The sequence below is a fragment of the Meles meles genome, chromosome 1 (assembly GCF_922984935.1).
Source record: "Meles meles chromosome 1, mMelMel3.1 paternal haplotype, whole genome shotgun sequence".
NCBI classification, from domain to species: Eukaryota; Metazoa; Chordata; class Mammalia; order Carnivora; family Mustelidae; genus Meles; species Meles meles.
The window spans coordinates 170,514,581-170,530,307 of NC_060066.1; the positions used below are offsets into that span (position 1 = coordinate 170,514,581).

The following is a 15,727-nucleotide window of genomic DNA, read 5'->3' on the forward strand; positions in this document are numbered from 1 at the left end:
AATCACACTGGCTTAGACTGGCCGTAGGTTCCACATTTTTCCAGTAGGGGATTTCAGCTTTTGTCTACAGTCCTCTGTACAGTCCTCTTTACATCGGGGTTGTAACAGTTCTCCCACGAAGTGGTTTTAAAGATTAAGTTAAAGCAACATCAGGAAGATTTCCTTGCCATTTGGTAAATACTTAATAAAGGACGTCTTTAGAGCTGCTCTACTTCAAAGAACAGCACTGGCTAGAGCTTTTAAATATTCAGTCCTTCAACGTGGACGGGGAAACCAAACATGATAGCAAAGTGTCCCGCTCATCCCTCCAGTCATCCTCCCGGCCATTCATCCAGCCAGTAGACACAGAGGTGTACCCTGTGACTACACTGTTCGCGTCACAGTCTCCATAAGACGAACCGTCAGGAAAACTACCTACCCTTAAGGGCTTAGCTAGACAGTGATCACACATGGTATTGATGTGTTTTCGATGAAATAACTACTATAAAATGAAGAGAGGTTGAAATGAGAGACACTGGTAGGAGGGGCGTGGAGAGGCTGCCGTAGGATGGATGATCTGGCAAGGACACTTGAAAGAAGTGGCATTTAAGGCGGAGACCTGTGAGACAAGAAGGGATCAAGAAAAGGAACAGCGCGCAAAGACGCAGAAGTGCCAAGAACCAAAAGATGGCGAGGGTGGGCATTTCCCAGACCAGATGGGATATTTATAGTTATGCCGGGGGGGGGCAAAAATTGGCTTAAACAAATTCGGGATTTCTGGTCATTGAGGGAAAAGAGCTTTCTTCATCTCAGGATCTTGCCGAGATTTTAATACACTAATATTCACTGTATTTTTTTCAAGTAATTGAGGACCACTGTGTTAGGAGTACTTGCAGAACTATTTAGCCATGGGTTGGTTCCATCCTGCCTTCCATCTGTCTTTCCCTTCATCTGTCCATCCCTTATTTGTAAAGAGCATTTTTAAAAAAATGATTTTATTTATTTATTTGACAGACAGAGATCACAAGTAGTCAGAGAGGCAGGCAGAGAGAGAGGAGGAAGCAGGCTCCCCACTGAGCAGAGAGCCCGATGTGGGGCTCGATCCCAGCACCCTGAGATCATGACCTGAGCCGAAGGCAGAGGCTCAACCCACTGAGCCACCCAGGTGCCACATATAAAGAGCCTCTTAAGGAATAGAAGGTTCTGTGGGAAACCTTGGGAAATGGCTCAGTGAATCTGTGAGCCTCACATCGTTCCCTGATGGAGAAAAAGGGCTCCTTTTGAGGCTCACAGGGTGAAGGAGGGGTCCCATCGCCTTTGGGACTGTGTCACACCTGCAAAGCTGTGGGTGACACTCCAGGTTAGGTGGGCTTCCAGAGCCTCATGGCCCCAGCTGCAGGTTCCACCCATAGATCCTGGGACCTTGTTTTTTTTTTTTTTTTAAGAACTCTTGATATTTTTATATTTTCAAAAAACTAATAGCAAAGACAGTTTTGGTAAAGTTTCTCTTGGGTGGAAAAATATTTCCTTTTAAGCTCATCGTCATTATTCAGGATGTGCGTCTGTTAAACGATGGCTTTGTTCTCACAGCTCTAGGGAGATTTTGAGGGGTTGATAAATGAGTAGATCACAGAGGGAACAAAGTCATGCTTCTTCTTCTTCCGAAAGGCTCATAATCCTGTTTTCGCTGAAGAGCAGCAAAGTTACATTTTTTGAGTAGTAGCAATAGTATAATATCCAGAGCCCCTGCGTGCCCGCTGGACACCAGGCGTGTGCCCAGTGCATTCCATATTAAACCACGAATGCTCAGAACGTGGTGGGAGGAAGGTGCCATCAGCTCCATTGTTTGGTTAAGGAACCATGGCCTACTCTGTGGGTAGCACAACACAGTGCCTCAGGGCTTACAGTACTTCTAGGAGTCCCCCACCCCAAGATGTTTAATTTCTTTTCAAATCAGAAAAAAGATGAGCTGAAGCCTTGAATATAATTAACATTTTTTTTTTTTTTTTTTTTTTTATGGAGGAGGGGGCTGCAGAGGAAGAAGTACTTGGGGCATCTGGAGGTCACAATGTGAGGAGTGGGAAAGGGCTTGGGGAAATTGGAGCTATTGCTCAGAGCCCCCAGGGCAGAAAGGCACAGACCAGGCCTGAACCCCTATGCTTTCTCACCCAGGCCCTGAAGGCTTGTCCTCAGCTGGCTTTACCCCACACTCTCTAACATTTCATCTAAGCATTCTTTCCCCAGAAACAGGAGGTGCCCGAGAAATGGGGCCCTGCCTCCTTAATTTTCATAGCCAGTGTGCTCCTGGAAAATGAGGCAGAAAGGCACAGAACGTACTTTTCAAGGGACCTTCCCCCCAAATTGCTGAACAGACGCCCAGTCCCATGCTGGGTCGTGATGAGGGTGAGTGCCCTTGGGAGTCAGACTGTGCCGGCCCTGCCTTGATAAAGTGGACAGTGGACAGTTCAGTCCTGCAGAAGGGCCCCTGTTCAGTTAGACCGAGTGTGGACCAGGCCTCTTGGATGCCTCTGATAACGCGCGAATGGAGAAGCAGGTGGAAAGCAGCGGTGTGGGAGTTCAGACACAGGACTCTGCCCAGCAGCCACTTCTGCCAGTTAGCATGTGCGGCGAGTTTGGCCTTCGTTTCCCAGAGCAAGGATCCAGTGCAAACAGGGGCCCTTTTGCATGCAAGGCACAGGGCACCTTCCTCCACCGGCCCATGTGAAGTGGAGTTTTAATAAAGCCTTTGGATACGATTCTGGGTATCACAACAACTCAGTTGGATCCTGAGCACATTCGTCCATGCCCTGCTGTCTTTGGCAGAGTTCCTCATCCAGGAAGAGGCTTCTGAATTAGTATAGAAGGTAATTGCTTAGGTAATATTATAATATGCCCTCTCTTGGAGCCTCACTTTCCCTCCTGGTAAAATGAGACTTGTAGATCATTTCTAAACTCTCTCTTACCTTTAGATTCTAGCTTCTGAGCAACTACCAAGTGGAAGGACTCCCAAGTTGGGGGCTGGGGGTTTGTTGTGGGGATCAAGTGAACTCAATGGATGGATAGATACTACATAAATCTCATTTACCTTTATTTTATTTTGTTTTATTTATTTATTTTTTAAAATAAAGATTTTATTTATTTATTTTAGAGAGAGCATGAGAGAAAGAGAGCACGAATGGGAGGAGGGGTAGAAGGAGTGGGAGAAGCAGTCTCCCGCTGAGCAGGGAGCCCAATGGGGGACTCAATCCTGGGACCCTGGGATCATGACCCGAGCCCAAGGCAGACGCTTAACTGACTGAGCCAGCCAGGCGCCCCCCATTTACCTTTATTTTAATGGATAATTATAGCTCTCAGTTGCTGAGGAACTAGTGTGAACCAGGGACTTCACATACTTTTTTTTTCTGTAATAATAACACAACAAGATAATGTTATCATTCACATTTCAGAGATGAGGCATTTAGGCGGTGAAGTGAGAGGTGAAGCGGCGGTAAAGCCTGGAATTCAGCTTGTGAGTTAACCTCACCTCAGTGGTCTCTGTGGTTTTTGTCGTCCTCCTCGTCCTCCTCCTCCTCATCACGCTATCGCTATTGCTGGCACTGTTTTGCAGTCAACTGAGAAGAAAGTTGGGAAGATGCATAAGCACAGACAACATGCCAACACGGTCAGGATCCAGTAATCGGCTTGAGCTGAGGTGTCCGCTGGTGATCTTCGCCTGGGTATAGATGCTATCGGAGAGAAACCATGTGAGGCAGTCCAGGGAGAAAAGCAACCAGAAAATGTTAGCTTCTGATGAGTTAACTGAGTCTTGATATATTGGGAGCAAGGTCCAATGCCATAAACATGTGCTGATCAGCATAACTGATCTCCTTTCCTCTCCTTTAGGGGCCTGGAAGCAGGAAGCCTTCCTTTTGAGGAGTCCCCTGTCATTCTGAGATACTTTTGAGGTCTTTCTGTCTCTGTCTCTACCTCTCTGTCTCTTTTCTGTTTTTTCCCCTGAAGTTTGACTCTCTTAAGTCTGGGAGATTTGATGACCTAGATGGCTGCCTCAGTTTCCCTGCAGGATCATACCTCCGGAACCCAGACTCACTAAGAGAAGCCAGACAGCTGTAATCTCGGCACCCTTGTGTTGGGGAGCGTGCCCATGTGGACTGCCCAACTGTTACATGGGAGAGAGCACTTTGTTCCACTGTCCCGTGAAACACAGTGTCATAAGGACAACCACAGCCATCACAAGGCCATGTGGCCCTTCCCATACCGCTTTTCACTTCTAGCCATCAGTTTCCTGCGGCCGTACCACCAGCAACTCAGCGCTGTAAGGCCTTTGGAATCCCAACGACCTGCATTCAAATCCTGCTTGTAGCACTGCCTGTGTTTTCCTGAGCAAGACTTACCTCTTGCGTTGGTTTTTGTCTGTAACATGGAGCTAGAAATATTAAACCCCTGTGGTTGTTGCATGGAGGAAGACAGATGATGCATGAGAGTCCAGCATTTGGAAATCATCTCAAGGGATGATTAGGGAGTAGGATTAGTGGGGGAGATGAGATGAGACTGTTACTGTTCTAATTTGTAAATGGGGAAGTGGGACCTCACAGAAGTTTCAGTTCTCCCAGGGTTGCAGGGCTAGTGACCCAGGAAGCCAGTTCTGAAAAACGAAGCCTTCTGGGCAGAGTTGCTGCTAGATTGTCGTCTCCTTAAGAGCAAAGACCCTGTGGTTCTGTTTCCAGGGTCTGGCGCTGGCCTCTGGCTCTTTCCCCTCCCCTCCGTCCCGTGCTAGCCACCTTACTGCTCTTCGAAAATACTCTTTTCTACCTCAGGGATTTGGGGCTTGCTGTTCCTGCCCGATATGTTCTTTCCCCAGATCACTATCTGCATGACGTGCACCTTTCCCTTCTAAGCGATGCCATGTAATCTCCATGAAGACATTCCTTTGACTACTCATTTAAAAAACATCTCTCTTCCCAGCACTTCTCATTCCTCTCTCCTTATTTACTTTTCTTCATAGCGTTTCCCAACATCTGACTTACTCTATACTTACTCCTTTTACGGTCTGCCTTCTTCCGCTAGGACAAAAGCTAGAACCCCAGGACTGAACAATACATGGCAGACAGCGCCAGCAGTCAGTAAATGAAGGGACCTGTTGATGGAATGAGTAAAGAAATGCATTTGGAGGAGAGGGGGCCTGTGTTTGAATGCCCTTTGCCCCGATGACATTGGTAGCAGAACACTTAACTGCTTCTCTGCGTGTGATCGCACTTGCCAAGCTCCTCTGGCAGTCACCGTGACTCCGTAACTGTGATCCCAGCTGTGTACTTTGTCCTTCCTTCTTTGTGGGGTGGCTCTGAGCTCCCACAAGGGCCGGGACAGCTGTCTCCAGGAGCTGTGCTTTGTAACATGACTACAGGGGTAATGTAACATTTAATTTAACTTTTTTTTTTTTTCTATCTCTGAGTAGAGCTCTTTATTAGAAATTAATTTGCTCAAGTTGTTACATTTTGTTTGCTTTTATCATGCTAGGTTATTTCCCCTGGGTCGAGGATGGTTCTCTGAGCTCTTTCCCACCTGTGCCTCGAGTTCTAGGAAAATGCTTTCTAGATGGTCACTCTGTGTAGCTGAGTTTTGGTAAATCATGTTGTGAACAGTGTGGGCTCCTTCTACAGTGTGTGCGAAAGTCTGACCGTCTTTTAATCCTGTATGCTTTTTTTTTTTTTCAAAGATTTTATTTATTTATTTGACAGACAGAGATCACAAGTAGGCAGAGAGGCAGGCAGAGAGAGAGAGGAGGAAACAGGCTGTCCGCAGAGCAGAGAGCCCGACGCGGGGCTCGATCCCAGAACCCTGGGATCATGACCTGAGCCGAAGGCAGAGGCTTTAACCCACTGAGCCACCCAGGCGCCCTCCTGTATGCTTTTATATGCTAATTCCCTATATGCTTTTTGAAATGTTTCAAAAACAATTTGTTCTTAGAGTAGGAATCCTGTAAAAGTAATAATGTTAGAAATGGTCTAGGAATGGGAGCTATGGCAGTGCTTTCTCTGATATTATAAATGGTGTACACGTTGGATCACTGTGTCAGAAATGGACGAGGGATCTGGTGACCTGGTTAATTGCTCCATGTGATTCCCTACCTGAGTGACTTTGGGCAAACCATCCAGTCTCTCTAAGACCTGTTTCTTCACTGCAAAATGAAAAAGGACTCCAGGCTATTGGTTGAGGGGATACCCAAGATCCTGTCCAACTTTAAAATTCTAGGCTGGACGCCTAAAGACCTTGAACTTAATCTGGATACGGCCACTTACAGCCACCGGAGTTCTGGTGGCACACCTGTCTTCTCTGGGGCCCCAGTTTCTCGTCTGTAAAATAACAATCAAGGTTCCTATTTACTTTGTGTCTTTCCAAGGTTATTAAGAAAATTTTATTGGGACACATCTTTTTTAGCTGTAAAATCCTATTAGAAGCAACTAACTTTATTATGATTTCATGGCAGTGTGCCAACAGAATGGTGGGATGAAAGTGGAAAGATGAAAAGTCATTGTACATCATATTGACAGTTTTTAAATTGTGCTTTTAAAATATTGGTTTTACATTTCACCTTTGAATTTTTTTCCCCCCACCATATGTCTTAAGTTCTTGACTTGAGCTTGGGGAGGGGATGTAGCTTTCATGAAGTTTTTCAAAGGAGTATTTGATATCCCCATTTTTTATGACTCTATGCTTTTTTGTGGTGTTTCCGCCTGGAATTCCTGGGGGAAGAGATCCTTTCATGCTTTCTCTGATCATATATCCCTTCGCCCTTGGATGGGTATTAGCAGGTAACACCTAGAGAGTCACAGGTGATTGGTGAATGACTGTTTGCAAGACTAGGTGGTGGCCTTCTGGGAACCACCGGTTAATGGGGACCTAATCAAGACCAGCTCACTTTTTATATCCATTCAAAAATCAGGAGTAATTCATTTATCAGTTTAGCTCTTGGAAGCCAATGAGTATTAAATCTGTTATCTTTGTCTTGATCTTTGTATCCTTCAAGAATACTCCTAATTTAGGCTGTAAATTCGAATAACCAAAGGTTGAAGGTCATCATTCCTGGGGAAAGAAATCATGATTGGGATCAGTGGCCCCACAGTCCTTGCTCCTGGTGGCGATGCAAAGATACAGAGATTCAGCTGACGGGGAGCAGAGGAGAGGCCTAGAGTCAGCACATAGAGTAAGAAGTGTGGTCTTGCCAGCTGGGCACCCCCAGGGGTGGGTTGGGAGCTGCTAACATACTACCAACAGAGATTGCCCTCTCACTATCTCCCATCCTGGCCTCTACTCCCCTCCCCAAGATACAATTTTAACCCTAGAGCTGGTAATCTATAAGGAAACATAACACAGAATCAGGAAGTCAAGTATTTGCAAGATACAAAAAAAGACCTTAGCATCCAGAAGACTTGGATTCCATCCTCCATCCTCTTTTCTTCCCTTTCTAGCTGGAGAAACCTGTGGCCCATCTCCTCTCCTTGTCCAGCCATGGTAAAATAGGGATCAAGCAAAGCTGGAGATCCTTTCCTTTGACTGCTGCTGGGTTCTGCTCAGGAGTCTTTTCTTCCCATCAAATGAACCTGGGAGGTGAGTGTGGAGTGGAGGCAGCCCCTTGTTTGGGCCTTAGGCGTCCACCTCCACACGAAGCTCACACCAGCTCACCATTGCTACCCCAAAGAGAAGGCAAACGGAATTAATGATGAAATGTCAGGAAGGCACTTGAGGGCTTTTAGAAAAACTCACATGTTATGTTCATGTAGGGTGGATGTACAGAACTGCCACAGTTGTATTAGCAAGCATTTTGTTGTGTTCATTATTAGTCGTAAAGACTTTAACGGAGTCCATTTAAAAAAATCTGGTTGGGTGTGCTTAAGGAAATGAGCATAACAGTTCTTGTAAAACTTTGTCTAGGAGAAGGCTACCCAGCATCCTCGTACTTGGCAGGCAGAAATTAATCTAAACTGTTTTCCAAATTTACCAAGTGCTTGACTGAATAGACAAGGAGCCTGGGGGTATTTCTTGTGGGAGTGATGAGTTGTGAATCCCAATATGAGATGTGTGTTAAAAAAAAAAAATGGGTCTGTTTAAAAGAGGGAAGAGAAGCTTCTGAATATATGGCAAAACAGGTTATTTTTAAACTGAGGAAAAATAGGATTGTGGGGATTTCAAAGATTCTGTGATTTTATTTATTTCACGGTTTATTTTTGTGGGACTTTTTTGCATCTCATCCGTATAGCCAGGGAAGAGGATATGCGAGAGAAATAGAAGACCGTCCATGGCCTCTGAGCCTTCGTGCTCATGAGGGGACAAGGTACAGGTGGATGACAGAAAGATGACTTATGCGAGGCAGGATGGTTTGGTGGAAATGTGTTGTTCAGAGTCAGGTGTCCTCGGGTTCTAAATGGGACCTGGGCCTGGTGTTTCATCAATTCTGTGCCTCATTTTCCACTGCTACAAAATGGGGATAATGCTCCTTACCTTCCCAGATTGTAAAGATGAATGAGATGAGACGTGTACAACACTTAGCACAGACCACAGCACACAGCTGGTTCTGTTTTCCTTTCCCCCTTCCTCCTCCCATGTTCTGCTGCCACAAGGAGGCAGGAGTTAGGAGGTTCCTGAGGAGTTTTGAAGACAAATATGGGCTGTGGCAACATTTTTCATGGGGGGGGGAGGGGTCTTCCCTTGGACCTTGCACTGGCTCTCTTCTGCTTGCCCTTCTGGGTGTTGTCCCTGCTCTTCTTTCCCCGTCCTCCTTCCTCCAGAAGGCTCACTGTGTGGACAGTATCCACGGGCTGCCTGGCCCCCGGCCCCTTCTCCCAGTAGCCAGTGCTGAGTCCCAGTGGGAGGCCGAGGAGCAGGAAGGAGGGGGTAAAGTCTTTATGGTCTGTTCTTTTTGGCATTCTTTTTGGCATTCTTCTGGCACAGTTGACTGGGGCCTGCTATATCCTAGGCTGAAGGTCACCACTCCTTTCAAGGCAACTTTCTCTACCTTTTGTCTGGTTCTGGTCACCTCTCCTTTCTTTCCCCCCGTCAGGCCTAGGAGAAGGGAACAAACAGCTCTGTTCTCTTGTCCATGGGCTACTGCAGTGCCCTGTGGGGTTTCCCTCGAACACAGCTTACCCTTGTGTAAATGATGTCTTTACTGACTTCTCTGGAATGGTTCTCGGTTTTGACTTTGGCATCGACTGACCGGTGCGGTGTAGGAGTGCGGGCTGAGCTGGAGGAGGCGAGGAGGTGCGGCATTGGACGATTGAGGTGTGCTCCCGGGTCTGACCCACCTAGTGTGGCTGTAGCCCTTGGTCCGAGTGAGGAGGAGCCCCCGAGCTGGGAGTTGGGGAGGCATGCCAGATGGGAGCTCGAAGGTCGGGTTACGTCAGCATACCTGATTTCATATCCTAGCAGAAAGAGTTTTATTAGGTCATTGTTTCCTGATTCATTTTGACAGGCAGGTATTGTAAAACTAATAGGCATGTAGTAAAGGAAATATCAGAAAATTTCCCCTTTTCCTCCTAAAGAATTAAATGCACATGAAATCGTGGGATGGGAAGGCAAACAATGTGTAATGACTACCTCCTGTAGTACCAGGCAATTTGTGTACATTATCTTAATTATTCTGCTCAGTCATTAGGGGTAAGTTTCCCAGCTTTACAGAGACAGAATTTGAGGCTCAAAGATGTCAAGGGATTTGCCCAAGGTCGCACATCTGGGACTTCGTGGAGCCGTGATTTGAAAACCCAGGCCAAGTCTGTGAAACTGTGATGTTCATGTGTTTTGTTTTGTTTTGTCTTTGTCTTTGTCACAGTATGAATCATGATGTCTTTAAGGGTTCAGGTGAGAGAGATTGGTGAGTATTCCTCAGTCTCTTCATGATAGGCCCTTCTAGTAAGGAGATGGGCAGCCTTGTCAGGCCACGCACAGCAGGGAGGAAAGGAGGAGTTTCTCTGCCGTGGCCTCCAAGAGAAGGGGGTAAGAGCTCATAACAGTCCCCGTCCTGGTTCTCTCTGACTGGGTTCTCTTCTTGTCTTTGCACAGGACATCCTTCTCGCCCTGCCTTGGGGCACCCTCAGTGACTGCTTCTACTGAAGATGATCTGTTTCTCTCTCTTAATTATATAGATATTTTTCTGCTTGGTGGCTTCTGTTCATCTGCACTTGGGCTAGTTCATCCCTGGTACTTAGTTGTTCCCTTGCTGCCTCCTGGCTTCTCCCTGTGCGTCTTTTCACTCCTGGTCCCATCACTGCTGGACAGAATCTGTATTAATACAGTCAGATTCTTGAGAGAGAGAATGTGCAAATTATCACCTCTATCTGCTTTAACTCTTCCTGCCAGGCCAAGTCGTGGCTGCTCGGTCAGCTGGTGGATCGTCCTTGGCTGAGGAATTGACTCCTGGTGCAGTCAGCTGGGATTTGGAATAGGGAGTGGACATCTGTGGGGACCGTTCTGTCTGCCCCAGTCCATCCTCTGCCCCCCAAAGGTTCGCATCCAGCCCGAATGCAGGCTATGGGCAGGGTGTCTCCGGGGTCTCGTTAGTTCACAGTCTCAAATCTCATCGAGACCTCATCTGTTCAAAAGCCCAAATTCTTAGGACCTAATTCACCTAAATTATATTCTGATGATTAGGTCATGGACATCTTGGGGCAGGGGGCATTTTCCCACCTACCCGCTGCCCTGACCAACAGATGATGCACATTTTATGTGGCTTCTGTCGTATGGTACCCGCCCTGCATCAGGTGTGTGTATTCTCAGGGTCCTCCGTTTTGCAGTGAATGCATTCAGACCTGGGGGTTCAAACAGACTAGGCTCAAACCTAGTCCCAAACCTAGGGACTAGGGAGTGGGATCATGCTTGGCCCTGAAGACGCTTGTACTTCCCAAATGTTGGCGAGCACTCAGACCACCTGGGGAGATTTTAAGCATCCCAGTGGATGTAAGAGTCTCAGGGTGGCAGGTGAGCATCGGTAGTCTCCCAGCCCCTCAGGTGATGCCAGTGTGGGGCAAAGTTGGGGAGCCTCTGCTCTGTCCTCCGTAGAGGCTGCTGTACCACAGGGAAGGGAGCACGCCATCAGGGAAGCCTTCCCCGTTGGGGGGGGGGGGGGCTGGACTGCCATTCTGAGGAGGATGGAGGGTTTGACAGTGAGGAGGAAATTGCATGGAGAGGAAACAGCTTTCCGTGTTGGTGATTTGCTCAGTATTTGCCAAGTGTGATTGAATTTTTATGTGTCTGTGAGAAGGTTCAAATAAATACATTCACAAATCAGGAAACAAACCAAAAAGAGCTCCTTTGTCAGCGCATCCATCCCTATTTACAGCTTCAGGAAAACATAGCCCCACGGTTAGCACTGTTGTGTGTGCTTTTTGTGAGGGAGATAATTGTGGAAATTGGGTTGCTTCCAGTCAAGTGCAGATCCTTTTGTGGAGAAAATTTGAGCCATCCGTGTATCCCATTTTACGGTAATTGAGATCGAACTAGCAAATCATTAGGAAGCAAAGGAAGATGATGGGCCCGTCCCCCCCCCCCCCCCCCCGCAAAAAAGGAAGGTGGTAAAAATGAGGTGTTTGAGAGAGAAAAGAATTAAAATAAGACATGAGGGAGAGGAGAAAGCACGCCACCCCTCTCTTGGCTCTGTGGGCGGGGAGAAGGTGGCACCTGTTGGCAGCCATGGGAAGGGCTGCCCCGGGGAGGAGCCCACTGACAGCCCCTATGAGCCAGACAGCTGGACAGCCGCTGGGATGTGCCAGCTTCTGGAGGAGCCTGGCCCCGGGACCACCCAGCAGACCGGGCCTCTCGGGAACATAGTGCACACCCGCTGGGCTCGCCATACAGGTGGCGGGCCCCTGTGCCTGTCTTTCCCTGTTGTCAACTCTGAAGTTAATGAAGTGTAGCCTGTGGAATGGAGAGTAAATAACGGCAGTATATATATAGTTCAGGTAAATCAGCACGTGAAGCCGCCAGATGTGGCATTTGTTTATTTAAAATCCCCTTCACCGGGAGGGCCTCATTAAATACTTGTCTTTTCTTCCTGCAAGACCCCAGGGAATCGGGGGAGTTCCCTGTTCCTCAAACATGCGGTAGAGGGACCAGGGATGACAGAGGAGGGCTTTCGGTTTGTGATGGGCAAACACACCGTGTGGCCTGCCTCCCCGTTTGGCTAACAGGGTTAAAGGGAGGAATCAGGTCCTGGCCAAAATGCCCCTGAAGAAGGTGCCCCGTTGGGAGGAGTGCTGGGGGAGAGGAGTGAGCGCTGCCTGAGGCCAGTGCCTGGCCCTAAGAGGGTGCGGCAGCCGCCAGACCTTGATGTGTCTCTCAGTACTGCCAGCATGGAGCACAGGGGCCGCTTTGCACACAGTAGGTGCGAAGGAAATGCGTGTTGAATTGATTAGATCTCTAGAAACTGTGAATTAATGGCTGTGTGCTGAAGGGATTGGGGTATTTGCTGCTGCTGCTGCTGCTTCTTTTTTCCTGAAGATTCATTTATCTAGAACACACTTGGAAAGGAAATTTGAAGCACATAAGCTTTTAAACTTACTGGGTCCACTGACGCAGGCTCCCCCGGCTTGCTTCCTTGTTTTCCTGCCTCCAGTCCCGGCATGAGTCCTGGGCTAGCATCATCTTGAAAGGATCTGAACAGTATCAGTCGCTACCACTAAACCACTGTTAGTGGCCACCTGCCACCTGCCACCTGCCACCTGCTACCTGCCTGGTTGTCGCCCCCCCATCAATGAATAATTTTTGAAGACTGCACCCTGTACCAGGGTATGGATTCTTATGCATAAATTTACATAATGTGCTGTTGATCTGCAAATTTAAGTAGTAAGCTACCCCCCCTTTTTAAAGATAAAAATAGTTTCCAATAGTTATGGCAGAGTGTGAATTTTTCACTCTAGTGGAGTTTCTTCAGCACTCCCTGGTCTGCATGTTCCCTGTTTGAAGACTGTGGGTTCCACTGGATCCCCATTTTCCAGATGAAGAAACTGGGGTTCAGAATGGTTACGTAGCTCTTGTGCCTAACGATATATAGATGATCGGCGGGAGAGTCGGCGTGATTCCATCCCAGCCTCTGGGACAGTTTCCTGCTTTAGGTTCTCACCCCTCATATTTTTATAGAATCAAAGGTGAGAATTTTAGAGGTTGGCTGAACGTGGGGCCCCAAATAATGAAAACACTACTGGCATTATTTTAGGTTTATACAATTGTATTTTCTGATACTCTTAAAAGTTGATGTAATGACTTTTCATGGTGCAATAAAAACTTAATGAAACTATGTGATCCATTAGTTAAATGACATGTTCCTAAGTATACATTGTTGCTGTCACATAAATTCCATTAATATTGCTGAAACCTGGTTCTGACTTTTGTTAGCTTTGAATTTGATTATTCAAAGAAACACATTTTGTGCGCCTCCTATCATCCCCTTGCTGAAGATTGACTGATACCTGAAAAATAACAGTGCTTGCCCTCTGGAACATAGAATTTTATGTTCCCCAAAGTGTTTTCATGTAACTTTCACGTGTTCCCATTCACTTAATTCCATGAGTCATACCCACCACCATCCCATTTTATAGATAAGTAAACTGATAAACCATTTATATTATTAATTTTTTAATTCTAGAAAATTCTTAGAAAAGCCAAACCATCAGATAGCTGTAGAGTAAGATCCTACTTATTTTTAACTTTAGTTAAAAAAACAGAAATCATACTCTATTTATAGAGAATTTAAAATGACTTGGATCACATTGTTTTGACCCTATTTAAAAGCAATACTACTAAATTATGCTTTAGTATTATGCTTATAGCATAAATTAAGGACCACTGAAAATCCCCTCTTCAATATTTTGTAGAGACAGTGCTGATGTCCATGACACCACATAGTGTTGTTTTTGTGAAAAATCCCCTTTCAAAAATTCCCCATTTCTGTTTCAAAGGGGAAAGAAAAGGCTTTATTTGAGCATGAACCTTGTGAAACTCAGAACAGGTCACTGATCACATTTCCTTCTTTGCTCTGGCCTCTAAGAATCTCATAGACAGCTTTATACCCTCTCTTCTGCAACTTTACAGATTTTTCTGGGGCTCTATCCTAGTTTCTCCCCTCACCATCTTTTCCAATTATTTGTTTCCCTTTAACTCACTTTTCCTCATTAATTTAATTTGTTCTGTCACAGAGAATGGCTTTCTAGAGTGCTTTCTGTAAGCTGAAATTCTTTTTGTTTTTTTATTTTCTTATAATGGGAAGTAAACATAACCCAACAAGACAGAGAAGGACGATGAGGTCGCAGGCCAAGAGAGGTCTCTGACCTCTGATATTTTTCCCCTTCACACACACTGTCTGGCAAAACTGCCTTGAGTGGGTCTATGGTGGGGTGGTTGATTATGAACTTGGGGGCCTTTAGAGTTTTAAAGTCAGTGTATTATTTTTTCTGAAGGGTTTGGTCAAGATAGGGGGTGGCTCTGTGTTTGCTGTGGCGATGGTGGTCTTTCATCAGTAGTGAGGGTGCGTTCTCCCTGACCAGCCTTCTGCTAACGCTCCTGTAACATTTGTTCTTCTCATACCTCCAGCGGCTTTTAATAGATGTTGTCTTTGGGTTCCAGCAAAACATTACCCTTTCCTAATTTTATTGTCCCTGAAGAGAACCCATGTGCAGAATGAGCAAATTTTTGGCATCTTCCAGATGGGCTAGATCAGGCCAGGTAGCCCTTGACATATGTTTTAAAAAAGGGAAAGGTCTGACGGGCTAAATCTGTAGCCCCACAGATGGAGAAGAAGAGGATGCCGGGAAGGCTGGCGTTGGCCAAGTAATGAAAGGAGCTTGCAGTGATCTATCGGGCAGGTAAAGGAAAGGTCTTGGTGGCCAAATTCCCGGCACGGAGGGCAAGTATGAAGAGGATGTCCAGAGCTCGGGAAGAAAAAGGCCTGCTGCAAACAGCCTTGGTCCAGAGACTTCTGCCAAGTCAGGCAGTTTGGGCAGATCTGAGGTGAAGTTGGAATCTCTAATAAGAACTGACAGCCATAAACTAATTTTAACCTGGGCTAGCCTTGGGAATTAGAAAGTATGCCATCTAGGGAGCTGGAATGGGTCTGAACTTCAAAGTGAGGCCAGAACTGGCTTTGGGACCTACCTTTGTGTGCCAGGGTCTGAGCTGGGATTTCTAAAAACTTTTTTTTGTTTTTTTTTAGAATTTAGAAATAACCTCAAAATTACAGGAAAAGGTTTAAAAATGATACTTTTAAGAACTATAAAAACTGCCATACCCTTTCCTTAGATTCACTTATTGCTAACATTTTATCCCATGGGCTGTATTATTTGTGTACTCTGTGGATATAGATACATACAGACATATGCGTGCATGTACATATATAAGTCTATGATACATATAACTGTATGTAAGGGGCACATATCTTAGTCCTGTATGCTTAATCCATAACCATAAGAATATTATCAAATTGAGTAAATAACACTGATACACTATTTTTAACTAATAAGCCATCTGTATTCAAATTTGTCCATTGGTCCAGTAATTCCTTTTATAGTATTTCTTTTCCCTCTGGCACAGGATCTTCTACAGATGCTGCGTGTAGTTGTTCTATCTCTGTATTTTCTTTACAGATACTTCCCCAGCTTCCCTTTGTCTCTTATTACTATATTTTTTAAGGATACACCCCCCTCCCCCCTAATTTTTAAAGGCATGATGTTACTAGATTCTGGGCCAGAATGCTACACGGTAGTGATGA

The 15,727-nt window shown here is 46.0% G+C and overlaps 1 protein-coding gene across 6 annotated transcripts in view; it reads left to right on the forward strand.

Moving 5' to 3' along the window:
- Positions 1-15,727, forward strand: part of DAB1 (DAB adaptor protein 1) — a 1,148,653-nt gene that overhangs the window by 846,821 nt on the left and 286,105 nt on the right. For 2 of the 6 annotated variants that reach the window (XM_046006945.1, XM_046006940.1), the window contains exon 1: positions 5,272-5,382. The exons of 3 other annotated variants lie outside the window; for them this stretch is intronic. The gene's annotated coding sequence lies outside the window, so the exon portion shown is untranslated. Of the gene's footprint in view, positions 1-5,271; positions 5,383-7,445; positions 7,585-15,727 lie in introns of those variants that run through there. One more of the 6 variants, XM_046006942.1, reaches the window with a different exon arrangement.